We start from the raw sequence: 18,429 nt of genomic DNA, 5'->3' as shown, positions 1-18,429 counted from the left end.
AGGTGCCAGCTGAGGAGCCCTCTGCCCCAGCAGCCACCCAGCCTCTCTGATCTGTTTTGCACCAGCTCAGCCCCGTCCTGCTCTCAGACATTCCTCCTGGAAGGTGGTCTGAATGAGATGATGTCCCAGCTCCATATCCAGTCTGCCCCACTGGGAAAAAGCCCAAAGCCCAGATCCTCCCCCAGGGGGGTGGTAGGGAAGCACTAGGCAGCTCCCGAAGCTTCTGTGCCTCCATCAGCTCAGCTGTGAGCAGGGGTAGGGTCACAGGGCCACCTTCCAACCTGCTGAGCCCAGCTTTCCTGGGCATGGCTGCTGGCTGGGCAGCTCTCCAGATGCCTTCCCTGCTGTGCTGCAGGCTCTGGCAGCAAACAGGAGAGAGCTGCTGGCTGCAGAGGGGGGGATTTTGGGCAGCAGGAACAATGGGGCAGTCCCAAACTCTCCCAGGGCAGTGCTGATGGGCTCCTGGCTGAGATGCATGATGAGAAAGACCTGAAAAGTGCATAAAGAAAAGCCTGGGCAGATAAACAGGCACAACCCACAGGGCTTGATGTGGAGCCTTAGAAAAAGTTCTCAGGAGAAGCACCTTCAAGGAGAATGCAGGGTGGCTGAGCATAACACAGCCCTGCAGCACCCAGCAAAACGTGCTCCTGAGCACCTCATCCCTTCTGCAGAGCCATTGTTCTCCCCGTGGTACTTGCTGTCCCATTGCATCAGTGGGCAGCTGCCCCTTGGGGACACAGCCTCAGAGCTTGGGGCACTAGGAAGAGGATGGCTCTGATGCAGTTTTCAACTCAGGGAATTTAATTCCCTCTGGGTTTCACCCAGGACAGCTGAAGACAGGCAGGCAAAAGAAAGGAGAAGCACAGACTTCTCCCCACAACCCTCAGCCCTACCACAGACAAAGCAGGCGCACTGGGGAGATGACAAATGAGTTACACTCTGGAGAGAGATTATCAGGGAGGCTAGGCAAGACAAAAGCTTTTGAAACCACCCCAAGTACACTAAGTCACATGCAACAAATAAACCCCTGGAAGGAGCAGAGCATCCCTGCTCCTCAGCCCCAGAAACAGCAGCAGCATATGGCCTCAACATGGGACCAAGGGGACAACCCTTGCCCATGGAGGAGTACAGCTCACTCTCACCTCTCCAGCGAAGAGCTCCCCCAAAACAAGGCAAGCATTTTGCCAACACCAGCCTGCTCTGCTCTAGGTAGCTGCAAGCTAGGCCACCTCCTGAGCAGCACACCCTTCCCATCACACACATCCACATCCCCCATGCAGCACACACCACAGACTGCCCAGAACCTTCTACGTTACCTGGGTGGTGGGTGGTGGCTGCTGCTCCTCAGCACCTCCTCAGCTTTGGGGCAAGCAGCCCAGGAGCTGCCCACAGTCACACTCCCAACTCTCAGCTGCTCCTCCTCTCCCTGTTGCTTCCTTCCTCTCACCTGAGCAAGGGGAGTGCCCTGCTCAGCCCCACACCCTGCTTTCAAAGAGCCTATGGGTGCTGCTGGGAGGTGGGATCTGGGCAGGCAGCTGACATCTGCATGGAACAGCTGTGTCCCATCACAAGCAGTTCACGGCTCCTATTGCAACGCTTAGCTTCAGCATTGATGGATACCCTTCCTCCTTCTCCAACCCACCAGGCTGCAATTTCCAAAGGCAGCTCCAGCTTTGGTGAGCCCCTGGCTGGGGTTTTAGAAAGGAGGTGAATGAAACCAAGGTGGTTGTGGAGCTGGGCCAGGCTAAGTGCTCACCCGGAGGTGCTGTGCTGGCTAAGCTGGAGCAAGCCATGGCCACTGGGTTACCCTCTTCCTCCTCGACACCAGCAAGAGCCAAGACCTGTTCCCAATACCACAGCTTGCACAAGGTCTTTGCCCTCTTGAATCCTATGCAACCCCCTTCCCAGGGCTCTCCAGACCCTAGCCCAGCCCATTCCCTCTGCTCTTGTTCATGCCTGCGAGTTCCTGCTCCCTGCTGCTCTCAGGGTCCAGTTTCACTTCCAGCAGCCCTCTTTCATTTTCCAGACCAGATGCCCCAGCATTTAACCTCCCAGGGATCAAACTGTATAAGGCCCCAGCTCTTGGGACCCCAGAGGAGACTGAATCTGGCCAAGACATGATGAATGTCACCCATCCTGTTGCAAAATCCCCGAGGCTGCCATGCCACACACCACAGGGAGCTTGCCCTGCCCACAGCACCCACCCTCAGCACTCCCAGGTGCACCCTGAGGGCTCTGCAAACCTGTCCCACAGGGTGGTTGCTTTCTGTGATGGCTTTCCCTCCCCTTCTCCCAGCCTTCAGACCTCCCTGCCCCACAAAGTCCCAGAGTATGGGTACCCTGCACACCAGTTTCACTTCTTCACCCCCATCACTGGGGCTTTCTGTTTGGGGTGGGCTTTGTTTGTTTGGGGGTTTTTGTTGGTTTTGTGGGGTTTTTTTCTGTGTGTGTCCCACCCCCAGCCTTAGGAAAGTTTTAGGACACAAAGAAGCATTAAGCATCATTTTCATTTTCATTTTACAGAGGCACCACCAAAGCTCAGAGTGAAGGGAGGGAGCAGGTGGGTGACCAGGCCCCAGGGGTGTCTCTGCCCTGTGTTATCCCCAGTGGGATGAGAAAAGAGAGCTGGAGCTGAAAGAAACATAGACAAAGTGCAGAAGCTTTCAGAAGATGGAGGCTCTCCAGATGTCAGTGAACCTGACAGCCATGGGGAAGTGGTGCAGGAATAGCCAGGTGGGCTCAAGTGAGAAATGGAAGGGAGGGATGAGGTGGGGTGGGAGGGATGTGTCTGTGTCCCCACTAAAGTGCATTGGCTCCCACCAGACTGCAGTTCCCCAAGGGCAGAGATGGAGCTGATGTGGGCTCTGCTCCATGACCACCTGATATGCTGGGCAGGGGATTCCCCAGCACCCTCCATGCTGAAGTTTTGGAGTGACATGGATTGAGTGGTGATGGCTCCTGGTCTGCACAAGAGCTGGTGGCACTTTGAGGATGAAGGCTTTTCTGCTGGTGGGCACACAGGGCTCTTCTCATTGCTTTTGGAGCTGATGTTTATCTGTGAGAGCAGGGAAGCACCAAAGCTGAAGGATGGCTGCTTAGGACCTCTTCAGTCCTTTAGAAGAAGTGTCCAAACCACCCCAGTTGGTCACAGCCGATGGGCTGATCTACAGAAATGCCATGGCTCATTTCCAGGCAAGCCCTCTTGCCTCTCTGTGCCTCAGTTCCTCAGCTCTGCACTACTGGCAAGGTTGTTAGCAGAGAGGCAGAGATCCCCCCTGTGACCTTACGATGCCAAGCACAGCCTGGACACAAGGTCCTAGACCCAATATGGAACTTCTCTAAAGGCTGTGACAAATCAGCTAAGGAAGGCAGCATGTTTTCTAGCAGATCAGGATTTCTGAGAGCTCTACCCTTCAGTGAAATTGGACTGAAAGCAGCTATTGTGGGTGGCCAGGCAATGCTGTGGTCCCCAAGGAGGGTGGGCTGGCACCAGACAGCATTGGCTGTTGACCCCAGTGGGGCTCATGGGGAGCCCAAGGCTGGTGGCTGCCACCAGACCCTGCAGCCTGTGGCTAGGCCACCAGCAGGGAAGGAACCTGTTGTAACCTCAGTCTGGACACCCTGGGATGTGACAGCTCAAGTGCTTCATCCTTGTCATGGCATCTAAGACTAGTGCTTGTTGATGCCACTGGAATGGTGGGCAGAGGTTTACACCCTGAAAACCCTGGGGCTGGAACACAAAAGGATGGACAAATCTGTGCTGCAGACACCTGCTCACAAAATGGCACAGAGGACACTATTTCTTCCTTAGGAAGTTGGATGCATCCTCATATGAGGATAGAGAAGGCAAGTGAAGCCAGCATGAGCACTTGGGCAGCTCAGCCTTTCCATGGCTCCAATCCTCCATCCTCTGTACACACAAGCAAGCAGAAGAAGCTTCCCCCGCCATTTCCCTCCAAGGCTCCCAATTTTCCCCACTGTCCTTTACACCCAGCTCCTGACACCCTGGGATTTGGTCATCCCCCAGCACCCCTGCAGCAGATGCCTAGCTGTGCCGTGGCGACAATTGGTGGCGTCCCTCCATGCCACCCTGCCATGCAGCACTGGGACATTTTACTTATCTCTTATTTCCCTCCAAAAAGCTTAACACACTTTTAATTGCCATGGCAATCTTTTTTGCAAAGCCATGCAATTACTCTTGGCTCCTGACATTGCTTTCCATACCCCCTCTTGCTCCCCCTTCCTTCTTTTTGGGACGTGAGCCCTGCAGATCCATTGTGGGCTTATGACCCTGAGCACCTCAAGTTCCCTCTGCATCCTGCCCCCAGGAGCTGTTCCGAGGAGGAGAGGTTTCTTCCCCCTTTTGGGATGTCCCCAACCCATAGATGTTTGCAATGAGCCTTTGCAAACCAAGAGAGCTTGCTTTTTTTTTCATTAGCCAGCTGAGATGCAGTATTTTCAGCTCCTTGCATTCCAAAAGGCTCACACCCACACCCATCCTGGCAGCCTTGGTCCTGCATCCCTGACACTTCCCAGCCGGCTCGAATTGCAGCCTTCATCCCGCACCGGGTAGCCACAAGGCTGGCCGTGCTCTGGCCCCTCAGTGCTGCTTTGCAGGCCAAGCTGTGCCTCTGCCAGCCAGCAGTGCTGGAAACCATGAACTTCCAGTGCCTCTCCAGAAAACCTCCATCTTGGCTCCCACTTGGCAGCTGGGAGCACCCCAGGCACTCTCTGCCCAGGGGACTCCTAAACGTTCCTCTGTCCCAGACAAGCAAGTTGTGTTTTCAGTCACAGGGTGGGAGAGGGGATGAGTCCTGTCATAGACAGGCTTGGTTTTCCCCCTCTTTGTGTTTTGACAGCTGCTGCCAACACACCAGGCCACAGCCTCCTTGAAGGTTTGGGTTGTTGGGGGCCTTGCCTTCTCCCTCAGTCACATCATTATGTGTCTGGGATTTCCCCAGATAAGCTCATCTTTGAGCATCCAAGCAGCCCCTTGGGGCACTTCTTGGATCTCCCTCTTGCTGCCTGCTTCTTTGTGGGCCTGGGGTGAAATGTCTGGAGGAAAGGTGGACAATCTGGCTGCAGGATTCTGGCCAGTCCATGTGTCTCCATGCTGGCTGAGACCTGACACAGTTCAGTTCAGCTGCAGAGGAGAAAGAATCTCTTGCAAATGGGACAGGAACTCTGTTGACAGAAAGGGTCTTATTTGCTGTTCAGCTGAATGAAGCTGCAGGTGGGATGGGAGCAATCCTTCCAGCCACAGGGCTCAGCTAGTAGCCAGGGACACTGGCACCATTTGACTGCTAGGAGCCCACCTTGCCAGGCCCCTTACTGCAACAGCCAAATCCTCTTCCCACCCCTGAGCCAGGGACTTTCATTTTCCTCCCCCCTTTCCCATGTTGGAAAGATGCTCTGGGACTTTGCTGCTGTGAGCCATGATCTCCTGATGGCCACTAGCCTGGGCCACTTCTCCCTGTGTCTGCCCTGTCCTTTAACCTCACGAGCACCCCCCTTATGCTTGAGGGTTTCCTGAGATGCCAGCAAAATCCAAGGCTGTGATACAAAAAGCAAATATGCCTTTTCCTGAATGCTGAGCACCCCTTACAACCACTGAGCAGGATGCTGCAAGCACCAAATGCCAGGTGAGGTGTCCAGAGCCAATGAGTTCATGTGGCTGGGTGACCCAGCTGAGGGGCTGACAGCTGTAAACTTGCCCAGCAGGTCCAAGGTCCCTGTGCCAGGCAGCTCCCTGCTGCTGGAGGGGCTGTTATCCCTGAGTGATATCCCTTCACTGTGACCCTCCAGAGTCTGGGATGTGAAAGAGCTTTCAAGTTATGCAAGCAGAGGGGAGCAGCCTTTTAAGAGCTAGGGGAGAACGGGGAAGGCTGGCAAAGCTTCCTGTCCCTCTCAGCTGCCTGGGCAAGGGCTCCCATTTCCTTCTCCAAATCAACAAAGAGCTCCAGAGGCTTGTGAAAGGGCTCCAGAGGCTTGTGAAAAGGGTGATTCAGCAAACGAGGATGAGAGGAAAGGCAAAACCACCAAGTCAGCACAGCTGGATCCTGTGAAATTCCCATCCTGGGAGGGCCACTGGGAGCAAGGTTCAGGTGTCAAGCTCCCTCACAGATGGGGCAATTCTTGGAGCTCCATCTGCTCTGAGTGCTGTCCCTGGAGCCAGGAATACACCAGGAAAACAGTGGTGTTAGCATTTCTTTCTTTCTCATTCCCAAAACAGGTCAGCCTGGCCTGGCATGTGCTGGAGTGGGTGGGAGAGCCATTTTGCCTGGAGAGGAGAAAATACCATCCTGTCGCCAGTCACAAGCACTGGAAAAACTGAACTGCAGCCACAGGACTGGTTGAAAACCATCTGTACTGGCTTATAAACACGCTCTGCTGATTTGGCTCCTAGTTTCTGACCTGTCAGAAGTTCACATTCGTGCTGTAAACACAAAAGCTTCGAGATGACTTCAAAATGAAAAACCACAGCGCTGCAATTCCCACACAGTTGTGTGGCTCCAAGAGCCAGGGTGTGGAGAGAAATCCAGCCACTCTCTAAAACTGGGAGAGCTGATAGCCCCAGGAAATAAACAGTCCTAAAATGAAGCCTCTGAACCTGTGAGGCACAAAGAGCTCTCAGCATTTCTGTCCAAGCTGCCAATAATCCCACCAGGACCTGCAGTCCAAAGCCAACATCTTTAGATAAGTGACATCACCTTTTTACCAACCTAGCTATGAGCAAAGTCTGGCCATCAGCTCTGACTCCAGGCATAGTGGGATGATGTGCACATTTAGGCAGCTGGAAAATCCTTCTTTCCTCTTTTGTCCAAAGCTGGTGTCTCATTTCAGGGCAGCCCATGTTTCCATGCCACACTTTATTTAACAAATAGTTGGTGCTCTGCTCAATCCCCAGCCTGCCCTGGGCATGCTGTTCTCAAAGCCCCTGGGCTGTTTGGTCATGGCAAGAGCATCTCTCCAGCCCTGGGAGGTCAGTGGTGGCACATGCCTGACCCATCATCCTTCCCACAGCCCCAGAGGCGAGCCCAGCATGCCAACCAGTAGGGCAGTGGGCCACTCCAGCCTCTGACCCAAGCTGGTTCATCTCTTGGAGCTGGCAGCAGTCACCCGCTTTGGTTTGAATGGGGCAAGGGGCTGAGCTGGGGCACCCAAAGGTTGTGACAGAGATGGGACATGGCTGGAGGAGCAGCGACCTGGTATGCACATGGCATCCACTGCCCTCAGCGCCTGCCACATGCCCACGCCACGCTCCTCCCCGTGTCCGATGTGCACACCCGCTCAAACGGCCAGGACACACAGCCCACGAACACTCGGGTGCGTGACACACGCTCCAGGGCACACTGCTGCTGACTCCCAGGGAAGACTCCCGGCGTAAGCGCTAGCCGCCCTGCCCAGCGCCCGTGGCCCCGTGATGCGGCGCAGCCTGCCCCGGCGCAGCCCGCTGCCCAGCGCCCGTGGCCCCGTGATGCGGCGCAGCCCGGGCGCAGCCCGCTGCCCAGTGCCCGTGGCCCCGTGATGAGGCGCAGCCCGGGCGCAGCCCGCTGCCCAGTGCCCGTGGCCCCGTGATGCGGCGCAGCCCGGGCGCAGCCCGCTGCCCAGTGCCCGTGGCCCCGTGATGCAGCGCAGCCTGCCCCGGCGCAGCCCGCTGCCCAGCGCCCGTGGCCCCGTGATGCGGCGCAGCCCGGGCGCAGCCCGCTGCCCAGTGCCCGTGGCCCCGTGATGCGGCGCAGCCCGGGCGCAGCCCGCTGCCCAGTGCCCGTGGCCCCGTGATGAGGCGCAGCCCGGGCGCAGCCCGCTGCCCAGTGCCCGTGGCCCCGTGATGCGGCGCAGCCTGCCCCGGCGCAGCCCGCTGCCCAGTGCCCGTGGCCCCGTGATGCGGCGCAGCCCGGGCGCTGCCCGCTGCCCGCTGCCCAGCGCCCGCTGCCCGGCGCCCGCCGCCAGCTGACCCACGCGCAGGCGCGCGCGCGCCCCGCCCCGTTCGCTCTGCGGTGACGTCACCCGCCGGTCCCGCCCCTGGCGATGGAGCCCGGCTAATGCCGGTGTTTGTCGCGCCCGCCCGCCCTGCGCTCCCCCCCGCTGATGCTTGGCCTCGGTGCCGCCCGCCCCGCGCTCGCCGCCGGGGCCGGGGCCTCTGCTGGACTGCGCCGAGTTGAGCCGGGGACCTGCCGCGGGTGAGTGCCGAGCGACAGGAGCGGCGTTAGGGGAGCTAGTTCCCGCGCCCTTCGCCTCGTTGCGCCGCCGCGGTCCCCCCTTGTCCCGTGGGGCCGAGAGCGAGTTGTTCGCAAACGCCCCTTGCCTTGCTCGGCGGCCGCCCGGGGATCGGGACACGCGTGTCGTGTTTCTGTCCCCCCCCCCCGACAACTCCGCTGCCGCCCCAGTCCGCCTAACCCTGCCGCGGGCCGGGGAGCCGGCGCTGCCCAGTGCCGAGCTGGGCTGGGCAGCCTTTCAAATGGTGATTAAAAGAAATTCAATTAAAAAGCTGCTGCCCGGCCGCTGCGGGAGCTCTGCGTGAGCGCCGGGCTCCGCGGGGCTGCTCGGGGCACCGTGGGGCTGCACGCCACCGGGCTCCGTGGAGTTAACCGGGGAGCCTGCTTCGTGGAGCTCTGGGGGGATAACCGGGGACCAGACTTAGTGGGGTTTCGTAGAAATAACCGGGAACCCCACTTTGTGAGGCTCCGTGGCGATAACCAGCGTCTCTGTGAGGATAAGCAGGGACCCGACTTTGTGGGGCTCCTTCGGGATAACCGGGGGCTGCGTGGGGCTACCCTGTCCCCGGCTGTCTCTCCCTAGGGGCAGTCTGTTTTGTTTTTTCTTTTTCCTTTATTCTGGATCTTCAGGGGAAGCAGAGTCCCCCTTTCCCAGCCCTTGCTGGCCGCTTGCAGAGAGCGCTGAGGGGGGGCCAGCCCCGTTCGTGTTGCAGGTGGGGATTAGGAGGGTTAGTCACGGCTGGGATTTTTGTGCTTCCTGATGTTTGAACGATGCTGAGTTTAACCTGGCCTTGGACAAACTGGGATGCAAGGAGATGGCTTCTCCCCTTTCACTTGGGTAGGAAACCAAACTGAGCTGGTGCAAAGTGGTGTGCTCAAGGCTGTGTAGGAAACCTGTGTGGCAGCTGGGGATAAACCCAGGGTTGCTCTGTCCACGTTTCCATCTGTGCTTTCCTTGCCTGGCTGGGGTCTGTGGTTTAACCTCTCACCCTTGGGGTAAAGTCCTGCCTGGGCCGTGCCAGCCCTCAGTCAGGGCTCCTGCAGTGGCAGCCAGGCATGTGGCTAGCTGCCAGCAGACTGAAGCCTCTCCGCTCTGAACAGCGGGTTTTAGGAGTGGAGATGGTTTGGTAAGGAGTGTGCAGGTCCAAGATGGAGAGCAGGCATGCCCCGCTCGGGCATCACATTTCCTTGGATGGCTGGTGTGTCTGAGAAGTGACTACACAGCTCATGCCTGGGGCTTCAAACTCTATCCCCTGGTTAAGGGCTTCCTCAAAACTCGGGCAATAAGGATTTTCCCCTGAGCTGGGAAGGTTCTGGGGGAGAGGTATGTGTTGGAGAAAAGATGGATGATGTAGGTGATGTCTCGTTGGGCTCACCCAGGGTACAAAGCCCAAATACAAGCCCCTCTTGCACTGAGTTTCCCTGTTTCTGCTACTCTGAGGGAGCAGACTCTGCCCGGTTGTGGCTGTCTCCTCCCCCAGGGTGGCTCTGGCTTGACAGGGAGGCCTTTGCTGCTCATCTCCCTGACCACCTCCTCCAGCTGCAGCCCCCAGCTGAGGATCCTGGTGTTCTGAGGAACGATTCTCCACGGGTAGGAGGCGAGAAGTTTACTTAATTATCTGGAGCAGCTTATTCTAAACTCATTTCTCTTTAAAGGGGAGGGGGAAATAAATAAAAAAAAGGGAGCCTGAGGATCAGAAGCATTTTATTTCCGTAGAAGAAAACAGCAATTGACTGATAACTTGCATTAACTAGGTTGGGGCTGTGACCTTGATGTGTTTTACAGCTCGAGATGGGTAGCTGAGAAAGAGGAGCAGACTGTTCCAGTCTGTTTATTGTTTTCTCTGAGTTCATCCCAGCGACTTGGCAGCACACAGATGCCCACACAGTTTTGGAACCCTGACCCACCTTTGGGGGTGGGAGAGAGAAGGCTGCTGGATGGTGGTTTGCTTCAGATACAGCCTTGTGCTAATTATATTCTAGATGGGTTGGGGTTTACCTGGGCTTTTCTGACAGGGATCAGCCTCCACAGTTCTTGCTACAGTGAGAAAGCTGAAGTAACCTGAAGCCCCAAAGTGACTGGCAGGGCCACATCTCTATCAATAAAATCCTTGTTGTAAAGCCACACAGGACCAGCCCCATGGGGGCTGCTGGCTTTTGGTGGGGAGGTGCAAGGATGGATGCAGGCAGCGTTGGCAGCCTGGAGCGGGGAAGCCCAGAGCAGGTGAGCTGGGCTGGTAGCAAGAACCATCTGGGTTGTCAGTGAGGGGGACATGCAAACAGCAGTGTGGCTTTGGTTCTTCTTCACACAAGTGTGTCCCCTTGTTCTGCAGGAAGGTTTTCCTTTTATCTAGATCTCCTTTTCCTCCCCTTCCACACTGTGGTGCCCCAGTGTGTGCCAGCTTTCTCACCCTCCTCGGTTACTATGGTGTTACTGCGTAAGAGCAGCTCGCCTCGTAGCTCCTGGAGTTATCCAGTGCAACCCAGGGCCATGGGGGTTCTGCACCCACCTCTCGCCAAGCTTCTCCCTGTTTGTGCGGTGGGATAGATGGGGAGGCAGCATCCTCTGCAGGGCATGGCCCTGGCTGGAGCCCCCAGGAGCCCCCTCTGGGTTACAGGGCACGAGGAGCTGCTGCTCTATGCAAGGCTGTTGCGTAGGTGCATCTCTTGCTATTTCCCAACACAGGGTCATACCCTGGGGGGTGATGCGCCCTGGAAACCTTGCTGGTGTTCATTCCCTCTGAGGACTAGGCTGCCTGCTCACTGCCCAACATAGGGCCTTAGCCCCCCTCCCCAGGAAGTGTTGAGAGTGGGAACAAATCATGGAATATCTGTGGAAGTCTGGGCAAGCAAAAGGCAGAAGATGGGAGCAGACATCTCCCCTCTGTGCCATGGTCCTGCTCAGACTCCCAGCTTGTGCAGGCAATCCCATGAAGACTGGCACATTGCCACCACCTTTGCTGCAGCAGGTCCCTTGCTCATCATCTCCTGGTGTTTTGTTTTTTCTCCTTTCTGTCTTTTCCACTTGCTTTGCCCGTAGAAGCAGCACCGGTAAGATTCATCCAGTGGAGAGGTCCCTGGTTTGTTCACAGTTAATCTGAGTTATTGCCACCCTGGGGAGCTGGCGTGGCTCTGAAATAGGGAATTTGTTTGCAAAGCAGTACCCTAGAGTCAGGCCCAGGTTCTCCTCTGCCTGCTTGTCCTAAGGGTGGTCAGCCCCGTGCAGACTCTGAATCTGCCTCTCTCTTTGCATTAGCTAAATAGCAGCTGGGTCATTATTATGTTTGTAACTTAGGCACCTTTTCCAGTCTTCTCCTGCTACGAAGGCTAATTTGGAGAGGCCCCTCCTTGCTGGTGTTTGGTATCAGGTCTTTGTGGTGAAGGTCTGCAGCATCTCTCCCTCTTGCAGCTGTGATGGCTGTTCTGCTTTGTGGAGTAGGAGAGGGTGATGTTTTTAATTAAACAGGGAGGGGGGGGAAGCTCATGCTTCTCCTCGTCTTTGTTTGTTTGTTTTTCCTCTCTTTTTTCCTTTTTTTTCTTTTCTTTTTGTTTTCTGGACAAGTGTTCTAAATAACAAGGCTTGAAATGCAAATGGAGTGAGTTTGCATGAAGTGAAGTGACTGGAGAAGCCCTGGTTGGACGAGGACTGCAGTGGAGTGAGAGGAGCTGGTGATGACACATGGCACAAGAGCAGAGGCGAAGTGGTTGGGCTGTCACCAGATGCAGCTGCAGCCATTGCAGCCGTGGCTCATCTCTGTGAGGAGGATGTTCTGGTGCTTTTGAAAGGCTTTGTGGCTTCTCTTTCCTCCCCTCTTTTCAAGAAGGGCAGTGTGTCAGTCTGCCTTCTTTTTCTGTGTGACAGGGTGATGTTTGCCTGAACTCCCCTTTTATCGGTGTGCACATTGCCCCTTAGTCCTACTTTATTTTTGTTTTCAGGAATAGAAAACTTGGAGAATGTCCCTTCCATACTGTGTGTTCAATTGTAGAATAGAATAAACCAGATTGAAAGAGACCTTTGAGATCATAGAGTCCAACCTATCATCCAACACTATCTAATCAACTAAACCATGGCACCAAGCGCCCCATCAAGCCTCTTCCTAAACACCTCCAGTGATGGTGACTGCCAGCCATGGCTTTTGTGATGTTCCTCCTACTGAAGGCAAGAATGGCCCTCACTGCCCCCAGTAAACCTCCCCCCATGCCTTGTAGCAATTACCTGGGGAAGAAAAATGAACTAAAATAACCTGGTGTCAAGGCTGCAAAAGTTTCCATATGGCTCCTGCCCAGGAGTGCTCACAAAATTCAGGCTGATGGTTGGGTTTCCCTGGGCTGCTCAAGGGGAAGAGCTTCAGGCTCTTTTTCTTTAATACAGAGATGCTTTTGAGTGGGCTGTGTCAAGAATAGGGTGGGGAATAAGCCCTGATATTTGGCTGGAGTATCCTTAATAAAGAGCTTGGGTGGGACAGGCTAGAGAATAGAATAGAATAAACCAGGTTGGAAGAGACCCTCAAGATCATTGTGTCCAACCTATCATCCAACATCACCTAATCAACCATGCAACCAAGCACCCTGTCAAGTCTCCTGAGCACCTCCAGTGATGGAGACTCCACCACCTCCTTGAGCAGCCCATTCCAATGGGCAATCACTCTGTGTAGAACTTCCTCCTAACCTCCAGCCTAATGGACATTCACTGTGACCAGAGGCAGGTGAATCAGTTGAATGGGGCTTCCAGTGAGCTGGAGGTGACTCTGTGCTTTTTGTGCTGGTGTCTTTTAACTCTTCTCCTCAATAGGTGTCTTGAGGTCATTTTGAGGCTAAGGTTTTTGTTGTTATTTGTTTTCTTCTGCCCTGCAGGTACAAAGGGGATCAATTTGCTCCCATGAGGGTAAGAAGGGATCTAGTTGCCCCTGGATCTTGGTTTGGTGTGTGGGGCACTCACACATGCTCTGTGCTCATGCTTCAATGAATAAAGAGGTTTTCATGGAACTCAGGGAAACTTTGGAAATAGGTCAGGCAAATATTTGTTTCCCTGAGGTGTGATGCCAGGATTGCACCAGTACTTGAATGGACAGTCATTTTATTTTCCCTGCTTTGTTTCTTTTTAAGCACATTCAGTGTTTTTTCCAGTGGCGTAGAGAGACACATTAATAGTTGTATGTAATCAGCCCTGTCTGTCTGTCTTTCCAGCTGGAGGTCTGTGCATCTCCTACGGACTCATGCTCTTACAACTGTTGTAAAGCAGAAGCCCTGACACTCTTTGCTTTCTATCCAGGTGTTTAACAGAAAGCTGTGGGATATTTTTTGTTCTCCAGAGAAGTTCTGGTCAGCGCTGGGGCCAAGTGGCTAAATCAATGTAAAAAAGAGCCTCATAGAATAGCAAAATGGTCACATTGGTGGTTTGCTTTCCCATCCTGCAGCCCCAGCTGTGCTGTGCTGGTGCTCCTTTGGAAAGCAAGTCCAGTGGTTGGGTTGTCCCACAGATGGAGAGTGTGTTTACTGCTGAAAGCTTGCACCCTGTTGACTGACAGAGCTCATTCTTCTGTCTTCCCAATACAATCAGGAATCAGGTGATATCTCTGTGTCTTCAAAGAAGGATTGAAAGTTCTTGTCTGCTCTTAAACTACTAAGAATAATGAGTGTAGTTTGAAATGACAGAAATTAGGTTCAAGTTCTTTGATACTTGATCCTGTGACTCTTCATCTCTAGTGCTCCTCAGAGTGGGAGTAGCAAGGGTCTTTGCTGTAACATGCCAGAGTACTTAGAGTACACTTTTGGGTAAGAGGATGTTTGAGATGAGGATGCTGGATGCTTTTTGGTGTGCAGAATGTTTAATGAACTGAGGCCTTGGGTCTCTGCATTCAGAATCCAACCATATCAATGGCTCCTCCTGCTTGTGCTTAGGGCAGGCTTCAATGGCTGGAAACCTTCCTGGTGGCTCTGTGTTCTGTCTTGGGGCCCTGGCATCACAAGGGCTATTTCATCTTTCAATGCTAACTGATGTGCCAGGCTTTCTCTTCCAGCTAGCACTGAGCCTTTTTCCTCTGGTCAACCTTATTGAAATGGTCACCTTTAAACCAGCACCTTGCACATGGTGCTCAGTAGCTCTGGAGGTCTTGATGGGTTGGATGTGAGACTAATGAGGCTTCATGATGCTTGGGGTTTTTGGTAGCCCTGACAAGATATGTGTGTATCCTCTTAGAATCATAAGATGGGTTTGGTTGGAAAAGACCTCAAAAATCATTGAATCCAAGCATTGACCTAACACCACCATGGCCATTAACCCATGTTCTGAAGTGCTGTGTCCACACATTCTTTTCACCTCTCTATTCCAATACCTGACCACTCCTTCTGTAAAGAAATTTTTCCTAATATCCAACCTAAACCTCCCCTGGCACAATTTCAGGCCATTTCCTCCTCTTCTATGACCTGACAGAGGAGAGAAAAGACCAACCCCCACCTCACTACAACCTCCTTTCAGCTAGTTGTAGAGAGCAATGAGGTCTCCCCTCGGCCTCCTTTTCTGCTCTTGCTGATAGGACAAGAGGAAATGGCCTCAGGTTGCACCAGGAGAGGTTTAGGCTGGACATGAGGAACAATTTCTTCCCAAAAGCATTGTTGAGCCCTGGAGCAGGCTGCCCAGGGCAGTGGTGGAGTCCCCATCCCTGGAGGGATTTAAAACCTGTGTCGATGTGGTGCCGAGGGCCATGGTTTAGTGGCGCCCTGTCAGCGCTGGGTTAACTGTTGGACTTGATGATCTTAAAGGGTCTTTTCCAACCCAAACAATTCTGTGATTCCACGATTCTATGTTTACTCTTTGCATTAAGGTTAACTGGCTCTTATGTGTGTTGCTAATTGTAGGGTGGTCATTACGAGAGCAGCCATCCTGACCCGCATGCCGAGGGTGTGCTGTTGTGTTCTGCTTTGGTTAGTGAGATGTAAATGCAGACTCCTGAACTGCACCCTGCTCTTTCTTTCTTTGCTAGGAGTCATTTCCACATCAGAAAATATTTCAGACAAGGGGAGTGTCTCACTTGTTTATAGAGGCAGAGCTAATTTAAACCCCAAAATCCCGGCAGACACACACACTCCCCCCCCCGGCTCCTCTGCAATGCTGGTGGTGTGATAAGACAGACTTGTGGTCTGGACTGGGAGCAAGCAGATGATTGTGAATATTTCATTAAGCCATAAATCCACCTGTTCAGCCCCACTGCTCTGGCTGCCTGTGCTGCTGCTCCCACGTCTGCCACCTTCCTCCTGCTTTACAGGCAGGAGAGATGGAGACTGAGGGTGGTGCATCGACCACTGAGGGTCTGCAAGAGCCTTTGCTTGTAGCTTTTTTTCCCCTCCATGGTTGATGTCTCAGTGGCATGCTGATGGTGCTCTGCCATGTGCCAGCACCCTGTCTGGGAGATGGAGGTTTGGCTCCAGCCATCACAACAGTGCTTATGAAGGCACTAGAAATGGAGGTGCTTTGGAGGAGGCACCTTTGGAGCCAGTGTGCTGGGGGTTAATTGGGCAAAAAACCCTCTCTGGTCAATGGTCACCACCGTGTCCACCTGGAGCTAACCCTCTGCAACGAGGCTGGGGAGAGGCCTTGAGCACAGCCCTATGAGGAGAGGCTGAGGGAGCTGGGGTGGTTTAGCCTGCAGAAGAGGAGGCTCAGGGGAGACCTTATTGCTCTCCACAACTACCTGAAGGGAGGTTGTAGCCAGGAGAGGGTTGGTCTCTTCTCCCAGGTAACCAGCATCAGAACAAGGGGACACAGTCTCAAGCTGTGACAGGGGAAGTTTAGGCTTGAGGTGAGGAGAAAGTTCTTCACTGAGAGAGTTGTTAGGCATTGGAATGTGCTGCCCAGGGAGGTGGTGGAGTCACCATCCCTGGAGGTGTTCAAGAGGGGATTGGACATGGCACTTGGTGGCATGGTATAGTGGTCATGAGGTCTTGGGTGACAGGTTGGACTTGATGATCTTTGAGGTCTTTTCCAACCTTATTGATTCTATGATTCTCTTGGGGGAGCAGAGAGGGAGATGCTGATCTCCTCTCTCTGGTGACCAGCAGTAGGACAGGAGGAAATGAAATGAAGATGTGTCAGGAAAAGTTCACACTGGAAAGTAGGAAAAGGCTCTTCACTGATTGGTCACAGGAGCAGGCTCCCTAGGGAAGTGGTCATGGCACCAAGCCTGTCAGAGTTCAAATAGTCCCTGGATGATGCTCTTAATCATATGATTTAGTTTTAGGTGGTCCTGTGAGGAGCAGGATGTTGGACTTGATGATCCTTATGGGTTCTTTCTAACTCAAGGTGTTATGATTCTTGCTCCACAGGCTACTCCATGCTGACACCTATTTCCAGTCTGCATGTCTGGGTCACAGCAAGCCCCCTCCCCTCTGCCATCATTCAGGGCTACCAGCTCCAGCACCCCAGCTGGAGGGTGGTGGTTAGGAGCTTGGTGGTTTCCCTGAGCAGATGCCCACATTTCTGGGTGCCACCCAGGGGGACCTGGGCTGAGCTGAGGCTCTGGGGATGCCCTCAGCAGAAAGGAGAGGTGTGTGATGGAGGCAAAATGATTTGCACCATGAGTGGCCTTGGTACCCTGCCAGGCTGTGCCACTGCTTACGTCATGGCTGTTCTTGAGGTGTGAGTTTTCCATCTGATGTTCTGCTCTGGGGACACCCACACACTTTCTGGGGTGCAATTACCTCCCTTTGGCATTGCAGGCCTGTGAGCCACAGGACATTTGCTTTTTTTGTCCCCTGCTGGGGGAAGCCTCAGAGCAGCCTGTGGGTGCCCAGCCGTGGGTGGGGAGCAGGAGACTTGGTTGTTCAAAGGAACTTTAAACCTCTCATGCTCCTCATCTGCTCTTCTCTGGCACCTGGGATTGGTTTCACAGATTATTGTTGTTTGGGGTTGGGTTTTTGCTTGGTTTGGTTGTTTGTGATTTGGTTTTTTGGTGTGTTTTTTTTTGCTTGGTAGTTTCCAAGGGGATGGTTGGAGGTGAGGGGATGGGGAAGAAGGAGGCTTTGCTTTCAGGGGTAACCCCCCTGATTAACAGTGCATTGTGTGCTGAGAGCCCTGCAGTCCTGCACTGCTGTACCACCATGCCTGCTTGCCCAGCTGAAATGAGGCAGCAGGTAGCATGTCAGAGGCATGTAGCAATATTGATTAGGGATTTCTCTGCTGCTTACCTTCAGAAAAGTCCCCATCAGGGACCTGCCCTTAGCTGGGGCACCTGATGGCTATAGAACCAAGGTCCTTGATGGTGTTGCATGGAGTAGTGTTGCTCTGTCCCTGTCACTCTTCTGGGGTGAGGATGAAGCCACCCAAGCCCATCAGATCTGCTGTTGGGGTGGGGGCCATCATGGCATGTGTCTCATGGCCACCTTTTCTTCCCACTCAGGCAAACCCCATCTCTCACTGCTTTAGCATCCCTGGAGGCCTGGGCTTGGAGCTGGGGGCTGGTACCTCATACAGGAGGAGGTTTTCCTTCTTAGTTACAAGTGGAAAAGGGAATGGGCAGTGAGGTAGTGGAGGATGGGATAAACAGCAGAGGTACCACGGAAGGGCTGCACTGCTCTCCCAGAATGTCTGCTCTGCCCCTTAATGCTGCCTTGTGCATCTGATTTGCTGGGGGCTCAGTGGTGGTGGTGGGGGTTTATTTGCTGGGGGCTCAGTGTTTAGTTTTTATTTGCTGGGGGCTCAGTGGTGTGTGTGGGGGGTTATTTGCTGGGGGCTCAGTGTTTAGTTTTTATTTGCTGGGGGCTCAGTGGTGTGTGGGGGGGTTTATTTGCTGGGGGCTCAGGCTTTTTTTCCTTGTCAGGTCCTTGCAGGCATGAGGCTTGCAAGAAAAGAAATAAATTCAAAATGTTGGATTTAAAATGTCATTGATTGCCTTTTTTTTTTTCTTTTCCCTTTTTCTTTTATTTTCTTTTTTTTGGGGGGTATTTTTCTTCTAATTCAATCACTTCCCTACTGTGTTGTGAATTCCAAATGTGAATGGGGAATAATCCCACCAGTACAATAATTAGCATGTAACCAGCAGATGAAGAAAGCTCAAACTGCTGAGCTGATTGGTGAATGCTGACTATTTGCTGAATTAATTTCAATAATCACATCTCCCATTAAAAAGGAGACAGGGTGGGGAAGGAAGTCTTAAATTCTCCTCAAGCTCAGTGGAGCGAGGAGGGAGGGGGGGGGAAAATGGGATGTGCAGTG

General features: G+C 53.8%; 1 protein-coding gene across 2 annotated transcripts in view; it reads left to right on the top strand.

Annotated features, from left to right (window-relative positions):
• The first annotated feature begins 8,043 nt into the window (after positions 1-8,043).
• The window catches only part of ZHX3 (zinc fingers and homeoboxes 3), a 51,995-nt gene continuing 41,609 nt past the window's right edge, over positions 8,044-18,429 (top strand). For both annotated transcript variants that reach the window (XM_054173750.1, XM_054173748.1), the window contains exon 1: positions 8,044-8,183. The gene's annotated coding sequence lies outside the window, so the exon portion shown is untranslated. The remainder of the gene's footprint in view (positions 8,184-18,429) is intronic.

The sequence above is a fragment of the Dryobates pubescens genome, chromosome 26 (genome assembly GCF_014839835.1).
Source record: "Dryobates pubescens isolate bDryPub1 chromosome 26, bDryPub1.pri, whole genome shotgun sequence".
NCBI lineage: Eukaryota > Metazoa > Chordata > Aves > Piciformes > Picidae > Dryobates > Dryobates pubescens.
The sequence above is the reverse complement of the archived record's forward strand: the minus strand, read 5'-3'. Positions and strand labels throughout refer to the sequence as shown.